The following is a 23,310-nucleotide window of genomic DNA, read 5'->3' on the forward strand; positions in this document are numbered from 1 at the left end:
ATCTAGGCATAGTATAACATAGTACAACATACTATAGAGTAGTGTGTATACCTTACCACCCCAAAACACATAAATGCATTTCGAAATTTTCAAATATACTGAAAAGAATTGCAGACATATATATATGGTATGCACTCAAGCTGTAGAAAAATGCCAAAGTAATTGCATTTGTATACATTATTGCTTATTTGGTATATGAGAATTACACATGAAATGCTTTCTGACAGAAAAAAGTTTCGAGACCATTCCATCACAGAATAAAATATCTTTATGAACATGCCAGCGGGCAGCTAATGTCTATAAGCTATCTAAAATTTAGAAACCTTAGTTCTCTAAGAATAGTTCTTACTTTAAGCAGAAGATAGTGTCCCGAAAAATATGCAAAAATATTTGGGGCTGCTGAAAAAACTGCTGTCCGTGAACTGGAGCGAAAATGTTCATGTGACTTTATTTTTAAAGTTGAAGGCCGAATTCAGGGAACGCCGTGTGCGAGCTTGCTCAAAAGTCTCTATTTCTGTTCGGGTGAGAACATCATATCATTTAGGCTTTCGAAAAAACTGTCAACAGCTTCCTGGGAAAGTTCCACTAACTCGGAAATAGGTGTAATCATGCATTCTTGCGCATGATTGTCTCCATTGACATTCTGATTTGCATTACTGACAGAAGGTCGTACCTGTTCGATGCTGCTTTCATCTTGAACTTCACTACCCATCAATCGTAGTGGTGAAGCTTCCACGAATGCCGTCATCAGGATTGGTAGCCTTTGAGGGCAGCACAAAGCATGAACCTTAATCGGGCTCAACAATGTTTCTGCATCCATCGGCGCATCCGATTGTAGCGTCAGACAGGTGTCTAACACGCATTCTTCTCCGCATAGCAGACACCTCAATACAGGTAAAACACATCTTTGCCACATTGGTCGAAATGATAGAAACCAGGTCATGTTCAGGTCTCTAAGCCGGGAGAGTCCCAGGATTTTTGATATCCGGTCCCGGTATCCAATGGCTAGGATTGTTTCTTCCCTTGTCGCAAGAGTTTTGTCTGTGACATGGGTTGCCATAACGAAAAATAAGGACTAAGAATAGGATTCCTGCAATTAGTCCCAGGATCAGGGGAAGTCCGCCAAAAATCGAATGGACGAAATCTGGAAAAATACCCAGTATGGCTTTGAATGGTGTTAATGCCATCGAAAATACTGTCTTAAATACCTTTGAGACCCCATTGGTATCAGAAATATTTAAGATTTCATTTAGGATTTCCGCGAAATGTACGGGGGAATTAGTTGATAATAATGTATGTATCTCTGCAGTCGTCCTTGCGACTTGTAGATCATACGTTTCTTTTGATGACGAGAGCCTGGTAGGCGTCTGAAGAAGGACTGTTTTCATTCTGCTTAAAGAATCTATTCGAATAGAAGTAATTTTCAAATCGGGCCATGCCCTTGCCTCCCTGTCTGGAAAGGAGCTGGGGAACAATGAGCGTCCACAGCACTTCGCAGTCGTAGTAACTAGATAAGGAGTCCCGGGCATAAGACTACAACATCTGCGGTCTACAATAAGAATGTAACTCCCATTATAGAGTCTTTGAAAGAATGGTTCTATTTCAGTTGCAGGTGCGCCTTGCTGGTGACATGAAAGGTTGTATGAATTCCCTTCACAGGCTCCATGCAAACTAATTCCGTTACACAGAAGCGTGCCGCTTAGTGACATCGCACAATTGTTGCCACTAAGAAACACTTTCTGGCCTTTATTACTGACACATGCATGTGAATAGGGCAGGTTCCATGTTGTTTTAAGGTACCCCTTTCCCAATTTCTCGTACATGCTAGCCTGTATATATTTTTGGCAGTATTGAAACCTGAAGGTTGAGATTGGAATATTTATGATTCCGTGTATTATCCATTCACTGACAGGTCGTTCTGACATTGTCATTGGTAATCTTTCTAGTTTTTCAATGCTCAAGATTGTATAATCAGCACCCTTTTGCGCCATACCGATTTGTCTATCAGTAAGGTTAAAGATTTGGAATAGTGACGTTGTGTTGATTAGACGCCAAGGCACATAGCCTGAACGCAGATTTTGTAACGTCCAGCCAAGCTGTACAATAGAACGCAATTGTGACTGACCATGTTGTAATAACAGTAAGTCTTGCGATAATATATCGATTGCTGAAGACACAATGCTGTCCAATGAAAAAATTCTGGAGGACAGAGTCATGAACCCATTGTCCACTACAGAAAGTGATTTTTCCAAATTGATACGGTCAATTTCCCGTATTCTTTCTGCTGTTTCAATTTGATTAACCTTCCAGGCCTCATTGTATGCTGCATATACAGAGGCTGCTATGAAACGCTTTTGACGCTGTTTGCGTGGTCCCATTATGAAATCACGCAAGTCAGCACCATCAGTAAGTAAAGTTAGGTGTTGCTTAATTTCAGGCAGTGTGGAAGTTTGTAGCCATTGAAGGCATAATTTGCCCACACTGTAGGTGGTAATTATCCCTGGGTGATGTCTTTGGGGATATCTAGGGTCTGGCCTGGTCATTTTGAAACCCTGTGTTTTGTTCAGGAATCTGTCTTGACAGTTATTAGTATCTGTGGGCCAGATCAACCACTGTTTCCAATCAGGATGTGTTCTGTTTTTGTTTAATAAATGGTTTACGTCTATCTCTTCATCTTTAGAAGTGTTGCTAAACATTGTTGGCTTTGGAATAGACGGTTTATTTAAATCTTTGATTTTGGCTAGGCCAAGACAGGTGGTTTGTTGAACAGTGTCATTTAAAAATATCATTTGTTCTGGGATCATGCAGGCTCTAAACAAAGCTTCTATACCCTGTACTTGCCATTCTTTTGTACCCCAAACACTTTTCAATTCAACATTTTTGTCCCAATAATCAAAACCAAAAGTATTCATTTTTTCAAAGAATGAGTCTGAATATAACAATTTTGTGTTGGTTATCATGGTCTTGGTTCCTGTCTTGTTCGACAATTTAAAATAGAATGCTTCAGCATTACTTGTGTTAAAACCTGAAAAGTATGAATATTTGTCGTAAACGGTTCTTGAGCTCCCTTTTGGAGGTGTTGCACAGTGTTCCCATTGATTATAATTTAAAACATTTCTAGGTTGTGCTGATCTATGTAAAAAGTGGTTACCATAGTGGTTATAGCAATACATACTATCATAATTTGTAGAACCCTGCAAATAATCATGTTTGGTAAATTTAGCAGACATTACTAAATCAGACATCATATTATTAATGCTTTCGAAGTCCCAATCATCAGCAAATGAGTTTGGTTTCACAAAGTCACTCAAGGAGATCTTAATTTGGTGTGGATATTTCAGGATCTCGACCGGACCATAAATTTCATAGTCAGTGTTGTCCCATGCTACCCCACCCGGTATAGGATTGGCTGTGAAGTTGGCTGAAGAAAGTTCTCTTTTCTCGACGTGTGAAGATGTGTGTGGTTTGAGGATCAAGTTGATTTTCTGACTTGCTGTGTCCATTTTAGCATATTTTCCCTCAATGAAGCGTCCCAAAGTAAGTACCATGATGAGCCAAAGTATGAGGATAAATGCACCAAAACCCACCCAAAATTCAATCCATGGAGAAATTAGATATGTTTCTTTCAGTTGTTTCAAAAGTTCTTTAGCTTTATCTTTAAAGGTTTTTGATGATGGCTGTGTCTTTGATTCACTGAAGCCTTCAGAGGAATCATCGAAGTTTATGAAGTAGCCGGATGCAGTTCTGTCAATTGTTCCAATTGGTTCAGGATTTTTGTTTCTTGCATTGTCACTTGGTACTTCATTATAGATTGGTGTGTCTCTGCTAAATGTTTTTATTTGGGTTTTCAGAGGTCTGAGTTCTATTGCATTGTTGCATAGTCCTTGTTGTTCTTCTGTAGGCGTTTCGAATGTGATGAGCCTCTTCGTTAGGACCTCTGTACTGGTAGCAAACCTTGGTGTTCTGCTACTTATTGGGAGTCCACTTGGCCTACTGTTTGTTATCGGCCACATGTTGTGGTTTTACCAGGTCGATGGATACAACTCGGTTCTCCTTTTTACCAGCAAGTGGCGGTAGTACAACTGATCTTGTCCCGTTGACAGACAAGACAGGAACTGCTTTTCTGTAAGAAGGCCCAAATTCCTTCTTTACCGCGATCTTCTCCCTGACTAGATCCCCGACTTTTGGAATCCAGACAGGTCTTGCTGGGACAGGTGGTGGTTCTTCAGTGGTTGTTGGCTGTTGTTTCAACTTAATGTTGCTCAGGTCTTTTCTTGTTTTGTTTAAGTCCTGCAAAATAGCCAAACGGTCTTTGATATCAAAGGTTTTTTCTTTCACCACTGAAGTCTGACTATCAAGGTCAGAGATCAACATCCTAGTTCCAAATAATAATTCGTACGGACTGAATCCCTTCAGAGAATTTCTTGGCAAGTTATTTAGACTACATTGGACACTTATTAGATGTTTGACCCACCCAGCTCCCGAACCTAATATCCTTTCTGCTATAGATTGCTTTATGCCTTGGTTTTTTCTTTACACCATCCCGTACCCTCAGGAAGGAAGTGAGAAGATTCCCGCTGGACTGTGCTCATTCGGCCATGTTTCCCCCCAGGCTGGTGGGCTTGAGTGAAAACAATGGTCGAACGTAGCATGCTCTTAGCGTATATGCCATTTAGACTCGCAAATCTTTGTATAACAGTCCGGACGTCAGCCGAGTGCTGGTGATTTACATTATAAGTGGAAACTAGCCTGTATATGTTAATCGCAAGCCATTCTTTTTACTGGTAATATTATCTGCCGTAATACGACGAGGTATCAAACTGTTTCTCTCCCCACTGCGATCTCTATTGCAGTTTGGGCAGCGTTTTACAAACATGGTGTGACGCAGGCTCATGCCTGGCCACCAGTACCGTGATTGTAATTCTTCCAGAGAATCTTTTAATTTAAGGTGTCTGAGACCCTCGCCCATGTGTGCGTCTGCGATTAACAAGTTTCTCCTGTCCATGTTTGGAATCACTCTATCCCCCACTCCAGGGATTCGAGCAAAAGGGACGGAGTTTGCATCGATTATGTATGTATAATTGAGTGGATAGTTGATCGGTAACGCTGAGCAGTCGCCTTTTGATGACGTTTTCACCGCCAGCACTGTTTCACCGTCAATGTGTTTTAATGTATGCTTTTTTCAAACTACGGGTGCCGATTTAGTGGCAGCCGCTGTGGCTGTTTCAGCCAATGAATTCCCTGCAATGTGAACGCCATCACGCTGATGACTCAGTGAGTGTGTCACGTGAGTCTTTGGTAGTTCTTTTTTCAAAAGAGCTATTTGTTCCCAGAGCAGTTTCTGCTTTATTGGTGCATCTGTGTCATCTTTGTAACCGTTTTGAATCCATGTCTGCAAATCCTTGTTGTATGATTTGACGCAGTAATATGAATCTGACACTATAAGTGTCGGGAATTCGCGATCCGCATTATCTAGCGCCATTTTCAATGCTAATATTTCAGTCTGTTGTTCTGAATTAGTTTCTACTGAGTGTGATTTTGTTAATAGAGGTCTTAGTTTACCTCCGCGCCACACTTCTTTTGTAATTTCACATGTGGGGTTGTATGCCTGTTCTCCCCAAACGGAGGGTTGAGCATGTCCGTCTGTATAGATTACACAGGCGTAATGTCGTAAGGGCAGAATGTCGGATGGCAGAGGGTATGTTTCTTCATATTCTAGATTTTCCATTTCTTCTAGTTCTGGATCAAAGTAGTAGTATACTTTGTCAGTTGTGATTGAATTTACCCATTGTAACCATTCTGGATCCAATGTTGTTGTTGGTAAATTACACGGTGTTGTCAATGCCTCAAAGGCTGATTCAGCTGTTCTGACTGTGATATGTCTACCGTCAGATATGTCTTTTTCTCTAGCTATTGCGGTTTGAACTGCATGAACAATTTTTTCTTTGTTGCTGAATTTCTGTTCAGCTTCTGTGTACAAGTGTGATTTGAATGCAATTGGTACCTTTTCTCCCTCATTAGAGGTCAGGTATGTGAATCCGCATCTCCCTGGGATGACTCGAATCACAAGATTGCGTGTGTTATCACGTGTTTCTAATTTTGTTTTAATTAGCATGTCTGTTTGTAAGGATCTCAAAATTTCTGTGTGTATTTGAGTCCAACTGGATCTCTTAAAATCTGGTTTAATTAGATCATAAAGTGGTTTGACCCTTTCTGCGTAATTTGCAATGTATGTTCTTCCGAAATTTAGGAAGCCTAGAATTGACTGTAGGTTTTTTAGTGTTCTAGGTGCTTGGAGTACGGCACATTTCTCTAGGAAATTGTCAGCCAGGCTTTTGCCTTCGCTTGATAGTTCATATCCTAAGAACAGGACTGTCAGATGGGCAATTCTGGATTTTTTAAAGTTGAATTTGTAACCCTCTGCTGCGAACCCAAGTATTATGGTGTTCACTCTTTTCAAGTGAGTATCCAAGTCATCATCTGTTAAGTAAATGTCATCGACATAAGATAATGCTTCATCATCATATAGTTGTAGTAATTCTGTTACTCTCGCTGAGAATACCCCCGGGCTGTTCTTGTACCCCTGGGCTAACCGACAGAATTGCTTTTGAGTGCCATTTACTGAGAATGCAGTTGAATATCTGCTCTCTGGTGCTATGTTTTGACAAAAGAATCCATTGGAGATGTCCAAGGTTGTTTTGTATTTTTTGCGCACTATGTTATTCATTAGTGCAGCACTGTGTGAGTTTTGCACTGCAAAAGTTTTGCAACATGTGTTAAGGTGTCGGTAATCCAAAACTAGACGATATGAATTGTCTGGTTTGGAGACCGGAAACAAAGGATTGTTCATTTGTGAGGTGCAAGTTTCAATCACCCCCTGGTATTCTAGCTGATCTAGTATTTCATTTACCTGTTTTTTAGCTTCTTGCTTAATTGGGTACTGCCTTTGTGCAATAGGTTGTGATTTTAACTGGATTTTGTGAGGAGGAGAATCCTCATCCCATCCTACGTGATTTTTATATAAAGCAGGTGCTAGAGCCACTGCCCACTTTCTAGCAAGTGTGTATTTTTTATGAATTGGAATTTGATTTGAGAAGGCAGGCATAATTACTTCTTCGCCATGAGGGCACTCCCTGACAAACTCTGGTGGCCAGTCTTTTTCAGCTAGAAGGATATCATAGCCCTTGGAGAGATTATCCCAAAATAGTCCCCTTATTTTCCTAGTCTTATCTCCCTCTATACGTAATGTTATCTCGTATATCTTGTGAGGTTTGCTAACCCTGGTGTCTGCAGTTTCCACTTGAAGATATTCATTCGTGTCCACTGTCTCCAGATGATTCATAAGGACTTTGCGAGCTATGCTCACTTCTGCTGCACTGTCTAGCATTGTCTGAGCCCACTCTCCGTTTTTCAGTTGTGTCCTCAGTATTCTCGGCATTTTTAACTACCTTGATACTGGCTACCTTCTTTTTTGGAAATTGTAATTTCTTTTTTAGTTGAGCAGGTTCCTTGTCTTTGGACTTGGCGTGCTCTTCTCTTTGTTCTGATCGTCCTCTTCTTTCCGATTTCTGCGAGGAATTCTGAAAAGATTGAGAGGGACGTGTATCAATGTCTTGATATCTATCAGGCTTTTTTATATTATCCCTATTTCTAAGGTTATATCTTTTCCCAGAGGGGTCACTCTGGGGTGACCTGTGTCTCTGGTTCGGAGATTTCTCCCTTCGCCTAGGAGACCTTCCTCGGGACTGGAATTTCTTTTCTTTTGGATTGGATTGTTTATTTCCATCCCAGTTCTTTTTTGGTGAATTATTATTAAAAAATATTTTTTCTGGACTTTCAGTCAGTTGCGGTCTTACTGGTATTCCACCTAAACTATCTCTACCTAGTTCCTCATAGGATTTTTCTATGATTCTGGCAATTTCAGCTGGTTGGTCTGCTATATCTGTCTCTTTTAACCTCTGGCGGATCGCCACGTTTGCTGCTTCACCTTTTATGTTGGCTAATAGTATAGCCGAGACCTGCTTGAAGTCTTTTAGTAATTTCATACCAAGAGTTAAAGCAGGTTCTGGACCGTATTCATCTTGAATTTGTTTTAGCACATCTGGTATCACCGAAATGGATGGAACACCGTGCGTTTTTGTGTAGATGGAAGCAAAGACTGTACCCCAAGTGTCACAGTCCTCAATGTGTGGTGCGATTCCCATTGGAAGACAGATAGTCAGAATCCTGTGTTTTTCTAATGGGGTGGTGTCAGGAAACACCGCCTCTATTTGGGTAATTTTCTGTGCCAACCAGAATGGTATTTGTTCCCGTTTAGCCGGTACTTTACCTAGGCAGGATTGGATGTTCTGTGGTGTAATTTTATTTGTGTTCCCCTGGTGAGGGGTCAGCTGTGGAAGTTTAATCGCTGGCTGAATTGTTGAAGTCCGCATCACATACTGGACTAATTGTCTATGAATTTTTATTAATTGTTTTAGTTGTACTAAAAGATCTGCTGCAGGCATTCTTTCGAAGTCTGGATGTGGTGTGTATCCGGCTAGTACCGGCCACGTTGCTCCTGGTCTACCTAAAGGATCGAGCCTGGTGATGTGATTATTATGTTTTAGGGCGCCATCAAATAAGAGCAAATGCTCTTGGAATTTGAGTGGTACTTCCACCTCCTCGAAAGGAGTGTACTCATTAGGAGGTTCCTCTATTTTGTAATAGTGGAAGTACTTTGTTACAGCATTAGCTGCTGGAAAACGTATCCATGAATAATATACCTCTGTCTGCCGATATTCGTGTGCCTCAATTACGAATATGACTGTGCCACCTCTAGGTGTCAGTCCATTTTCTATAAGTTTTAAGGTTATAGATTTCCTTTTGATGACCGGGATGAGTATTATCTCCGGGTCAGCGTCTTGTAGTGCAGTATCAGCTGCTGCGATTTCAGCTGCTAATCTAACTGCCTCTCTTTCTTCATCATTGTCTGACATTTTACTGTCAGGATGGTTATTTTGTTTGTTTGCAGATCAGGTTTCTTATGGAAACAGAGATTAGATGCACAATATTTTGGAACTGTTTATCCTTCAACGTTGACTTAAACCAAGAACCATACATAGGAGTTCCCTCCTGCGAGGTCTGGCGGATATAACCTTTCACCCACTCCAGACGTCTTTGGAGTATTGTGGGAAAAGGGGTCTGAGTGAGAAAGCACGACTGAGTTACTCTAAATGTCTTACGTTAGTTTTATCGCCCTTTCCAAACACGTTGGGCGCCATGTAGTGTAGTTCCTATCTTCCCAATAGGCTCTGCGCATTGGAATAATACCTACAGCAGTAAAGGCCTAGGCCAGACGTTAACTAGGCCTACTACTGTCGATACTAGACTTAAGTTTTGGGTTTGCCAGCGTAGCTCAGAGTTCGCTGGAGACTTTCTCGAATGTTCAAGGAGGAATTAACTTCCCTGATTAGACAAGAAGGGATTTAGTTTCTGACAACCATAGAACATGACAACTTTGCTCTCCCCTAATCAAGAGTCAATCTCGAGAGTCGTGTGAACAAAAGGCAATTTATTTTACTCAGTCAGTACGTGCATTCTTAGTCTCATCAGAATGTAGAGAAAAGGAAGAGACGGGCGTGTTCAATAAAAGATGTTATTTATTGATCAGTCTCTTTTCTCATACAAGAGAAATGGATCGATATTATTGCAATACTTATAGCTAAGTAAAGTGCATACATTAAAAGCAATAGTATAAAGTAATACTGTAAAAACATTGATATGGTTTCTAAGCCATAAGATGTTTAAAATGAATAAAATATATTTACATACACATATACATTTGACTAAACGTACTCAACTGGTGTTTCTAAATACGCCTACCCCGTGTACCTGACCTAAGCCTAATACGTGGGCGGGAATAGAAAGTTACAGTTTAAGTTAAGTTTGTTTTTGCCAAGTGAATAACTAAAGAATTCTCTGTGAGGGGTTATTCAGTTCTGTACCTGGAATTTAGGATGAATGAGGAATGGTATCTCTCTCTCTGGTCTCGATATTCCAGGCGGCCTGCGAGGGCTGCCCAGAAACGCCGGGGCTGGATTTCTCGGCAGGAGAAAGCAGCGCGTCTCTTAGCGCGTCAGGAAGGCGGGGCTGCTGCCAGCGGGGTCTGCTCTGCTCTCGGCTTCGGCAAGTATGGCTGCTCCGTCTCGTCACCACGCGTGTGTTTGCATATGGCAAGATCGGTAATATTTATACCTTTAAGGTGCCGAGATTGACGTAAGGATGGACATAGATACGTCAATAAAGATGTCATACGACTTGCTCGTTAGCACATTCTTTTACTAAAGTTCTCGGTGAAATCAAAACAATGGCCGCAGGGTTTTGTCCAGGTTGTCATAGGTTTGATTTGTTATGAGAACTCCGTATGCCTTATCAGGGGCTGGAGGAATATCGCTTGTCTAATTAGATCGCAAGCGTTATGACCTAATCAGATAACACGTTCCTGTGCCGTAGTGTGACTGCGTCAGATAACGGTATCTGCATCATGGGGGTTTTCTGCCTCATGGGCTGACTGCTAGTTAACTTGTTGGTTTGTTTAACTAGAATAGGGTCAGGAACAGGGGGATCGATTCAGAACCGATAGGAATACATGACAGGATCCGGTAACTGCACAGGTCAGCTGACATTAGCAGTGATTGATAACTGAGTCCCCCTGAGCTCAGCAGTAAATCTCAGGCTGCAGAATCACTCAGGGTGAGTAAAAGATACTCGCGAGCAGCAAAGGCTGTAAGCTTCAGTTAAAATCGCTGCCCAAGACACTAGTGTTTACCCTATTTTTCATTTTCTTTAGTCTATAAGACTTGTTTATTTTTCTTTTCGTTGTATTTGCCGCTGGCCCATTGTGTTATTGTGCACGTTTAATGTTTGCTGTGACTTCCATTTGCAGCGTTCAGAGCTGCAAGTCAATGGGATTGGTGAATAAAGAGTGCACATTAATGGCAAGGCCTTTCATACCAGCTCTTACCCCACATACATGACTCTCAGTGAAACATTCGCAGCTCTTGGGTGTCACCCATATAATGTCTCACATACTAGGGGATTTTTGGGAAGTTTCTTCTTGTTCTTGTTAGTAAGGGCCAGATGTAGGTCGCCCAATACCGGTCGATAACGGCCGAAATTACCGAATTTCGGCCGTTACCGACCGGTATTGGGCTTTTTAGATGTAGGTGGCATTTTTTTAGGATTCAGTATTTTACCAAATCGGTAATTTAAGGATTCGGTAAAATACTGAGGGCCAGATGTAGGTAATTTAATATTTCCGATTCTTAAATACCGACTCATACCGAATCGGTATTTCAGAAAAGGAAATTGATATGTAGGTAAAAAAATCGGTAAAATTTACCGATTCGGAATCACTCGGAATCTGAATTTGGTATTTACCGAATCGGTATAATCCGAATCGGTAAATTCCGAATCGGTAAAACCCATTCATTCCTATGGCCCAGGAGGCCCTTAGGAATGAATGGGTTTTACCAAATTTGAATTTACCGAATCGGAAATTACCGATTCGGTAAATACCGATTCGGAAATTTGAAACTGACAAACATGTGAACCTGTGAACCTATCTGAAACACCAACCACACCCAAAAACAAAGGTACAGTGGAATCAACCAATCAGAATCAAGCACCCCTCCCCAGTACCTGGATGTGGCCACACCCATGCAGGTGCAGAAACTGAACAGTCAGGAGAGCAGGAGGACAGACAGAGGAGCAGGCTTCCCTGAGCTTACCTGAACAGCACAATGGAGACCCAGGATGGCCAGAGAGTTGCAGCAGAGCGCAGGAGGAAACTGAAATTCAGCCCTGCAGAACTGCAGGTGCTGGTTGAAGAGGTGGTGAAACACAACAGCAAAATCTTTGGCAAACAGTCTCTGCATGTTGCAGAGTCTGTCAAGCGCACTTCCTGGATTGATATCCAAGCAAAGGTAAATGCCGTTGGGGTCAGCCACTGGGAAATTGATGACTCAAAAAAAGGTGGTATGACCTGCATATTATCACCAAAAAGAAACTAGCTGCCCACAGAAAAGAAGCTGCAGCAACAGGGGGAGGCAGAAACCGAGCACCACGACTCACAGACATTGAGGAGATTGTGGAATCCACCCTAGAGCCGGAAAGCATCCATGGCATTGGGGACGCTGACAGCTCCGCCAGAGCTGCAGAGAAACAAGGTAAGAAGCATGGAAAGTATCATTAACCCATTTCCCTGTTCCCCTTCCCCACTCTGTGTGCCTACATCACACTCCAGAACAGGTTTTACTAATGCCCAGCAATGCTACATGGGAGACGTAGTCATAGGTAGATAAAGCAATGCAGTCAGCATAACATACAGCAAGGGATGCAACACACTACTAGCAGAAGCAAATGAGGAGCAGGCAAATGTGTGATAGTAGTGTGATTTAATCAAGACACACAGGTGAACTACTCCACTGACACAATGTCCATGTCTGTCCACAGGCGAGTCATCGTGTAGCACAGCAATGGATAGGGAGAAGAGGAGAGAAGAAGCTGGTCCCAGCATAGTTCAGCGAGGGAAGAACACAGAGCAGGCAGCCAAGACACCTGTGCAAACAACCACACCACAGCCTCAGTCACCTCTGTTGTTTGGGACTCAGGAGTCAGTAGCAGCAGCACATCCCCCCACACCAACAACACCGTCACCTGTGCAGGAAAGGGCAAGGCGGCTTGATGTGCCCCCTCTCCGCATCCTAGAAACATCTGAGGAGGAAGAGGAGGAGGGTGACATGGCAAGCAATCCACCAGAGTCAGCCAACGCTGAGCAGCCCACTCCAAGAGCTGTGCCGGCCAGTGTCCGAGGCCGAAGGGCACGGGAGAGAGCTGAAGGGCAGGACGTTGAGGGGGTCTTTTGCGGTCTGGAGGCCACCATGGTGAAGGTGCAGCGCCTGCAGGCAAAGGCAATGATGGGTGTTCAGAGGCAGGTGCGCAGCATTAACAACAAGCTGGATAACATTGACAAGGGCATAGTGAACATTTCGGACAGCATGCAGTCGCTGGCAAATGGCATGACAGACATGACCCAGTGCATGACTGTCCTGTGTGACAAATTGGATAGGGACCACTTGGAGAGCTGCAAGGCTCGTGTGGGTTTGCGCCAGCAGACCAAAGCATTAAACCGCTTCGCAACTGCAACCTCCCTGCTGTGCAGACGTTCAGTAGTGATGCAGGATGCAATTGTGCACTGCTGCACCGATTTATCCATGGGGATGGGCAGAGTCACCTCTGCCATGGAGCTGCTGCTTATGCAACAGGCAGCCACTACAGGCGACACATGCGTGGTTGAAAGTGAAGAATCCACCAGCAGGAGTGGCGCAAGCACTCCTGTTCTGGAAATACGCAGGAGCAGCAGGCGTCAATCCACAGAGCCAGGCAACACCGAAAGCCGTGAAACACAGCCACGTCAGTCCCACCCTGTAATCCGTGGACGGAAACATTAACTATGCCCTCAACCCAAAGGACAGGTCACGGTGGGGTTAACTGTGACCATGGTGTGGTAAATAAATAAATAATACCCTATTTTTTGAATGTATAAATGAATAACAGATAGCTCAATAAATAAGAGTCGAAATTCGAGGTAGTAGGAGTTTCGCAGGTTTATTACAGCATAAAGGACAGGAACAGGACAACCTGCATAGGAATAGGATGACAGGGCCCAGCAGCGCTGCTGGCGTCAGGATCAGGACAAGGGAAAGGATGACTTTTTAATAACAGTACATGAGCATATATACATAACGCAAACACATAGCATTACATTGCAATAGGCGTAGCAGTGGGTGGAGCAATAGGCGTGACGCGTAGCAGTCGCGAAAGATAAGGGTGAAAAGAGGTGTAACGGGGCGTATACATAGACATGTGATGCAAACGTGACAGAATATGTCATGAATGGGGCGGAAACCATGGAGGGGGCTACCTAAGGAGCCGGGACCTCTAACCTGATGGTGCGCGCAAACTAGCAATGACGTATCACTAGGAGAAGCTGGGGGCTATGAACTCTGTGCTAGGAGCAGAGACTGAAGTCTGGAGAGTCAGGGCGATATGTACCTAAACAGTATCTAGTATCTGATGTTTAGAGAACATGTTGATATAAACTAGAAGTCAGGAGAGGAAAGGCTAACTTGATTCTAAGACTGGACCATGCATTATTCTACATGTAGTGCGTGATGAAGAATATGGAGTGACCATTAAATGCAGTATTTCTCTAACGTGGAGACGTGAAGGCTAGACAATGACGGAAACTATTGATGCGATTCAGTAGCTTAGGAATGCAGAGAAGGAGGACTGAACTGATAACTGGAACTATAACATACTTTTGGCAGACTCCGAGGCAGAGCCAGGCTGGACCGGGCACTGCAAGGCAGGAAGTAAGTGAAGGGTCGAGGATACAGGTGGGGGCTGTATCGCTCCTCAGCGAGGCTTTAGGAGACAGGAGCTGAATCTTGTGTCCAGGCCCTTTTGAGGCCTAGAAACGGGGACTTTACAATGGAATAACGTGCACACTGAGAAACGTGGCAACGTAGCTTTACATAGGCCTGATATACGTAGTATTCACGAGGACTAGAATCTGGCATATTAGAGATGGACACAACTATAAGTGCGTCTTGAATCGAACATGGGGAATGCATATGCATATTTAATCATGCACACATAACATATGATGGATGACACGTAGGGACACAGAACATGGCAAAATTTACTTTTCCACATTCCCTCCTTGTCACTACGTTTCCATCAGGAAACATCAATATTCATGATACCATCTATCATTTCATACAGTATCATTTGCTCGTCTCGAATTATCCTGGAACGGGATTTAGAACGGGGCTTGGGACTAGGAATACAAGAGGTAGCACAAATGCCGCAAATCGCAGGGCCACATTGTATACAGAGGCAGCAGCTGAATATGATTGCTACTGAAATACCTAGAAAGGACAAGACTTTCCATCCCCATGCGGAAATTATATTCCAGAACCAACCGGACCATGTCCAGGTGCCTGGATCTTGGTGTAACAGATGGGCAATTTTATGGAGTCTGGTTATAGCTGAATAAACAGACGGCGCGTTATTTGGAATGAAAATGCAGCAACTAGATCCGATGACTCTACAGGCCCCGCCCCTATCGGCCAGTATGACGTCAAGGACGAGACGATTCTGTAAAACGACAAATCTCATAGCAGATTGCTCTTCAGTTAAATTACCTAGAGCAGAAGCAGTCTCATTGACTACTGCTTCAAGGGTTCTGGTTAACCTACGGATTAGCTTACTATTCTGGATAGGTCCTATAAAGAAAAAGAAACCTCTGTTGAAATCTGTATACTGTTCTAGAGCAGTTTCAGTATAATCGACAATTGGGGACTCCCTTCTATGTCTAACGTGTACTAGATGTGTGTTTCTATGATAATCAGGTGGGGCTAGGAAAACTGGTGGCAGTAGGAAGGCAATGTAACAGGTTCCCTCCCAATCGAGGGGCAGACGAACGTATGCAGTTTGACCACAAATAAAATAAGAATGACGTGAAGCTTTAAAAATAGATTTCCCACTGTCACTATACTTGACAATAGTAGTACAATCACTGTGTCCTACATGTACGGAACCATTATTTCGGACACATAATTCACCTCTGACTGGCAGTACTGAAATAGCAGGTAAGTCTGGAGTAGTATCAGACTGAACATTCAAGACCATGAAATTCGAAGAATAATTACCTAAATTATACACTTCATTTTCTAGATCTAACCCTGTTCTGTGGGGAAGACCTTGCTTGTCTGGGAAACAGGTACTGTTAAGAAAAGACATATCTGTTGAGGATGACGTTAACGTGGACCATGCTCCACACGAACCATTATGTGAGAATGGATAAGGAAAAAGTGGCAGAACTCCCTTCGGTATCTGGAAAGGGGGGAGTCGACCACACACCCAACAATTAGTGGCATTGCTGGTCTGGTGTGAGTAATGTAACATGCGGATGAATGAGTTGTTTCGCATAGCGAGGCGGTAAGAGAGTTCATGGGGAGGTAGATCACTAAACGTGTGCTCTACTGTAGCATTAGCAGACTTATTTACATGAAGAACTGGGAAATACAAGAAAAATGCATAACTGGTGCAGGAAATCATAATGCTGAGAAACAATATGAAACATAGAAAAACGATACATCGGATTGAGCTTTGACTAACTCTCTCACTATGGGGGTCTATTTTATACATGTCAGAAACAGTCTAACCGTTTCACCTAGGGGAGGACTTAGACAATCAAACTGACTGACTTATTTTACTAGACCTTAACTTGAATTTATACTCCTGTTGCGGAGTTTTCTCTAACAGGGGAGGGTTTGTAGCAATGTCTTTTGCGGGACAGTCCTTAAGAACAATGCTTTGGCAATCCTTCAAATCCTGGGAAATGTTCTTTAAGACGGGTTTCAGTCCATTAAACTGTTTTACATGAGAAAGGTGCACCCAGCCTTTGCGACCTTCCAACTTCACGGCTGTACGGGTGGTGAGGAGGACCTGTCGGGGCTCTTTCCAGCGAGGCTCCAGCGGACTTGATCTGTCAAAATTCCTCACCATCACCATGGATCCTGGAACGATTTCATGCGGTGCCACCTCGGTATTGTCTGGAAATGCGGCGGCAACCTGTGAACGACATGAGTTGAGGGCAGACATCAAGGAAGCTAGGTAATCTGTCAGCATATTACTTGAAACATCGGTAATACTTCGGGGTCTAGGAGTACCCCACATATTTGGGGGGCGGCCGAATACGACCTCATACGGGGACAGACCTGATCTGGAATGTGCGACCATGCGCATATAAAATAAAGCGACTGGTAGAGCTATCAGCCAGTCCACACCTTTCTCTTTACACACTTTTGCAATACGGATTTTCAGAGTCTGGTTATGTCTCTCTACGAGACCGGCTGCTTCAGGATGGCGTACACAATGAAACTTCCACTGGTACCCTAACAAAAGGGAAACATGCTTCATGAGTTCAGATGAGAATGGCTGGCCGTTATCAGAATATACGACTCTAGGGAGTCCATAACGGGGGAAGAACTCACGAACCAACTGCTTGGCAGTGGTCGCGGCTGTGTAATCTGGGACTGGATATGCTTCTGTCCACCTGGACAAAGCGCATACAACTACAAGGACATACTTGAAACCTCGACATCGCTCCATCTGAATATAATCCATCTGGAGGACTTCAAAAGGGTGGTCAGGGGGCTGGAATCCACCTTGTTCCACCGGGACACTTTTACCTGGATTAAACTGACAACATATCATACAGGTACGGACTTTCTGCTTGGCTGCAGCTCGTAAATGCTTGTTGAACCAAATGTTCTGGATACTGTCTAACATAGCTTTTTCTCCTAAATGTGCTGGACTATGTGCGGTATTAATAATGACTTGAACCATAGAGTCGGGGAGAAACCATGTGGCTCTACCCTTTGTTAACCATCCTTGATCTGTCTGGACCCCTCCTTGTTCGGACCATTTCTTGATTTCTTCGGGAGTAGCATGTAACTGGATATCTATGACATCTTGTGTAGGGTCCTTAACTGTCATACATGTAATCGGATCTGGAGTGTGTGTCTGTGTCGGATTAACTGGAAAGTCTAGAGTCTGTGCTGTAAGCTTGGCTGTGCGATCTGCTAGATCGTTACCTTGAGAAATGGTGTCAGTAACTTTCGTATGTGCTTTGCACTTCATGATAGCGATAGATGTCGGTAAATGTATGGCATCTAACAGAGCTTGAATAAGGAGACCATGCTGAATCTTGGTTCCATGAGAAGTCATGAAACCTCTCTCCTGCCAGAGCACTCCGAAGTCGTGTACAACTCCAAATGCGTAACGTGAATCTGTGTAAACATTAACTTTCAAGTTCTTGGCGTGTATGCAGGCTTGTGTCAGAGCAACTAGCTCTGCTGCTTGAGCGGACAGGGTGTCAATACGGTGTGTTTCAATAACTTCAGTGTCAGTAGTCACTGCATACGCGGCGACTAGTTCTCCTGTACTTGTTCTCATACATGAACCATCCACATAAAGTGTCAGGTCGGGGTCTGGTAACGGAATATCTGTCAGATCTTGTCTTGGCTTTGTCATAATGTTAACTACTTCCACACAGTCATGTGTGGCAGAATTCGAAGTAACTGATGGTAATAATGTAGCAGGATTCAGGATGTTGCAGCGTCTGATTTCTATGTGTGGCTGGAACAGTGTCAATTCATAACCTGTTAAACGTGCAATTGTCAAGTGCTGAGTTTGTGTTCGGTTTAAAAGAACTTCCACGGAATGTGGAACTTGTACTGTCAAGGAGTGTCCTAAGACTATGGAATCACTTTGTCTGATAGCTAGTGCTGTGGCTGCAACTGACTTGAGGCACGCAGGCAGAGCCTGGGCTACAGGATCTAATGTGCTCGAAAAATAAGCACAGGGCTTGTATTGTCCTGCTTGATCTTGTGTGAGAACAGATAATGCTGTACCTTCGCGTTCAGTAACAAAAAGTGTAAAAGGCTTACTGTAGTTCGGTGTAGCTAGAACTGGAGCTTGACATAGGGCTTTCTTTAACTCATTGAAACTAAGTGTATGTTCAGATGTCCAAGGGAGAACAGTCGATACGGCTGCCTCCTGTGTCGTTAACTGTATCAGTGGTTTGGCTAGCAATGCATACTGAGGAATCCATTGTCTGCAGTAAGAAGTGAGGCCGATAAAAGCACGTACCTCCTTCTGGGTCTTGGGCTGAGGAAGACTCGCTATTAACTGGATACGGTCTGGTGTCAACTGCCTACCCCTCTTGGACAGCAAGTGTCCTAAGTAGACCACTTGCTGGACACAGAATTGAAGCTTAGAAGGGGACACCTTGTGCCCCATCTCGGCTAGGAAATACAAGACTGTAAGGGATGCTTGCTCGCAAGCACGTTCAGAACGGGCTGTGATCAGTAGATCATCGACATACTGGAGCAGGGCAGTGTCAGTTGGCATGTGAATGTTGTCTAGTTGTCTCTTGAGTGCTTGACTGTAAATACTAGGACTTTCTGTGAAACCTTGAGGAGCTCGTGTAAACATATAGCTCCTTCCATTTAAACAAAATCCGAAAAGGAACTGGCTGTCTGGATGAATAGGAACACTGAAAAATGCGTTCTTGAGGTCTATGACAGTGAAGAACATGGCTTCGGAATCAATGGCCGTTAATAGGGAAGAGATGTCTGGGACAACTGGGTACTGCGGAATAATACATTTATTAAGCTCTCGTAGGTCAATCACTAATCGATATACTGGGGGTGCATTTGGATCAGTACGTTTCATGACTGGAATGATCGGAGAATTGCATACGTTGGAGTCAGTTTCTACAACCACTCCTTGAGCCATGAGCTCGTCAATAATTTTGGATAAGGCTGCTACAGCCTCAGGTGGCAATCTGTACTGTCTGATTCGTGGTAACACTACACCTGGCTTGAGAGTCACACGATAGGGTGTGATTTGCATGTAACCTACATCAGTTGGACCTTGCGCCCATAAGTGCTGCGGGACATTAGACAGTCTTGAATCAAAATCTCGTAATACATAGTGACCCTTGAAGTCACGTAGGAACAATCGTATTCCCTCTGGGGAACAGCATATAACTGCACCTAACTCTTTCAGTGTTTTAATGCCTAATAGATTTTCTGGACATGACTTAGTAAGTAACAGATCAGTAGTGCGGGACAATGGACCTACTTCTAGAGTAACTGGCTTTGAAATCTCATTTACGATAGGCTTTCCTGAAAATCCAAGGGAAACATTTCTTGAGCCTGAGAGCGGAGCCCCTGGAACTTCGGCGTGACTAATTGTGGTCCTACTTGCCCCTGTATCAATCAAGAACTTTCTGTCTTTCCCTAATACTTGACTGTGAACATAGGGACCTTCTTGATCTACAGGTATCTCGATGAGAGGCAAGCCTACCTCCCTCTCTAGGCTGTTTCATGAATACTGCTGGTACTCTGGATACTCAGACTGTGCATACTGGTACATCTGCTGTGTAACGTGCTGTGTTGCAGCGATAGGCTGCGGTGCGGTAACTGTCTGTGGTGCATTCTGTGGCTGAGAAATCTGTAAAACTTGTTCTTGTCTAGGCGGACGTGGTCTTTCTTTAGTCTTACCAGTAGCTATGTTGTGTTTCAGAACTGCACACTCATTTATAAAATGACCTGGCTGTTTACAATAATTGCAATTCCCTTTAACGGGAGCTGCAGGATGACTGGCTTGATTCGGACCCCTCTTCTGACTATCTTGAGGAACAGATTGTGCAACTAGTACTTTCATTTTCGTGTCTTTCATACGTTTTCTTTCGTGTTCTTGTTCTTCTCTGATTCTATTCTGGTGGTATTGAAGCATCTGCAACATCTGGGACGGGGTATTAGCTTGCCAGGTACTTTCGACTTTCAGAACTCGATTTTTAATTTGTGGGCTTGAATTCTCGACTAATTTAGTAACAAAAAGGTGAGGGTATGACTCACTACTTGTCTTGAGGCCACTGTTGATGCTGAAACATTTTTCAAATCTAGAATAAAAATCACTAATATCCTCATCTTGCTTCTGTTTACAGGCTGAGATTGCATCCCAGTCTTCTTTTCTAGTTGTCAATAATCTGGGTAAAACTTGTATTAATAATTCCGGTAATTCTTTACATTTATCTCCAAGACCGGTACCTGGTACTCGTGCCTTGTCTTCAGCTTCTAGAACTGCCCAATCGATCTTTTTCTCTCCCACCTCCCATTCTTTTTCCTTGAGCTTTTCATACACCCCTGCGGGCAGCAGAACCTTTAACATTTTAATTATATCTGGATACGTGTATTCTCCCATACGGAGCATGTCTTTTAATTCTCTATGGAACCCTGCTGGATCTTTATCATGACAGGGAATTAATTTCTTCATCTCGAGGAGTTCCATCTTTGTAATCGGAGTGTAAACAAACACTCGTTCTAGTTCGCCACCCGTTCCTCTGACTGGGTGGACTTCTCGTAATGGATTCTGTCTCTCCATGTAAAATGGTTTACTTTCTGGGGGTGAGACATGAACAAAATGCGGGTTCAAAAACGTTCTATATTTGTGGCGCTGCTCTAGAATGACACTAATTAAATCGGTACCTAAACCTTTCCATCTATACTGGAGTAACTCGTTCAGGACATCATGTAACGGACCTGGATCAGAGTGTTGACCCTCATACAAAGTAATGAGGTGCTGAATCATATACATACCCACCAGTCGTTGCTCGGCTGGGGGCAGTTTCAGAAACATCTGTGCCACTATTTCGTCTGGAAAAGTGGTAGAATCAGTAATCCATCGGACTGCTGATCGGGCTAGTTCTTGTTCATGCATGGTACTTAACTCACTGTAACCGATTCGTGATTTCAGAATGTGATCGGTAGCTTGAAACACTTGTTCTAGTGAACCTTGTTCTGGTGCTGGAGAATGAAAAATAGACTTGTGTTCTAGGCGTAAATGGCGATCTGGAAATCTGGATTTTCCTACATACGCTATTCTGGCGGGATTCTCGTCCTCTACCTCTTCAGTATCAGAATTACTTTCTTTCTCGCTTACTTGTACTGCTTTACGTTGTTCGTGTATCTTTATTATTTCTCTACGGATTTTCTTATACATACTCTCCATAGCACCGACGGTCTTGTGCTTACCCTCGGCTATATTATCACTCCACCTTGTCAGGATTTTCATTTCGGCCGAATCTTTAGACGGGTAATCTTGTTCTCTTATTAGACAGTTAATCAGAAACTTTAATATCATGAGCTGGATCTCGGCTTTCCTTTGAGACATGGCCTCGCTAATGCTTTCTGGATCATCCCCTGTACGGATGAAACGATATATTCTGTCTAGATCTTCTTTCATATTCGGTAAGGTGACTAGATACTCGGCCACCTTTCTTACGCGGAATGAATATAAAACCATATTATCCTCGCCTGGGACTGGATCATAGCCGCATTCGGCAAGGGATTTTCTTATTTCTGCTACAGTCTGATGTCTGGGCGTACGCTGTGACGCTTGTGCATGTAATTCGGCTGTCGTTAAACGCTTGTGTGGCGGCGGGGTTTGAGGAGTCCCTCCCCCTGCGGCCCCTAAACTAGAGTTGTCTACTGAGGCTCTTCGTCCTGGCAGAGTGGGAAATGGAAATGTAGGCTGGACTTGTATGGCGGGCTGGACCGGGGGTACCGTAACAGGTACTCCGGTGTCTGGAGGAGCGGGAAGTGCCTGATTTACAGGGACTGGTGGAGCGCGAACAGGATTTGCATAGTCTGGGACTGTGTCATCCAAATAGGACGAAATAAAAATATCAGCTGCGGTCTGTTTGTGACGTAGTTTGGTCGGAACTAATGGTGGCGGGAAATTACTGGATGCCTCTGGGGTCGTTTTTGGCAAGCCCTCGGCAAGAAGAGGATACATACCCTTAATAAGGGCATGCCTCTGTCTGTCTGACTGTTCGGCTTTGACTTGTTCACCTATCTCGATTAGTTCTTTTTCTTGTGCTCGTTCTAAGGATTCTCTACTTAATTCTGACTTTCTGATTTCCTTTTCAGTTCTTTTATGAGCTTCTTTGCGCCATAACTCGATGGCATCTTTCTGTGACTGTCTGGCTTTCTTTTTCCATAATGCCTCTTCTACTCGCATGATGCATTCGGCATCCCATGTACCCGATACGGGCCATCTATACTTTTCTTCTAACTGTTTGGTATACTCTACCCATAAATCTAGATACAATATGGCGCTTATGCCATGCTTCTGATACATAAAATGACCTGGACTGTCCCTAGGCGGAACTGGAACTGCTGCTTCCAGCAGACCCTTTCTGGTTTTTAACTGACGTAATTTCGAAAAGAGCGGCATGACTGAACTATAATCTAGACACAATACAATACACAATAAACACGATACTTATTCCCCATTCATACCACGACATTAAAATACATGAAGAACATTTAAAAATAACAGTTCGAACAGAATACTACCTGGAATACGGAACACAGAATACATGAATTTTCTCGAGAACAGAACTGACTAGAACAGGAACTAGATGCACTGCTGAAACAGTACGAAACTTACCGGTCTCATAAAGAGACACGTCAGGACCCGCATCCACCGAAGTGGACACTTCGTTTGTGGGTCTGTGTACCACCAACCCACGGACCAGAGTCAATTAGATTGACCCTGTCTAGATACCACCCCAGTAACGGTACTCACCGGGCAGCAAGAACGGAAGGCCTCAGACTGGACGGGACT

This window comes from Lissotriton helveticus, chromosome 3_1, assembly GCF_964261635.1.
Source record: "Lissotriton helveticus chromosome 3_1, aLisHel1.1, whole genome shotgun sequence".
NCBI classification, from domain to species: Eukaryota; Metazoa; Chordata; class Amphibia; order Caudata; family Salamandridae; genus Lissotriton; species Lissotriton helveticus.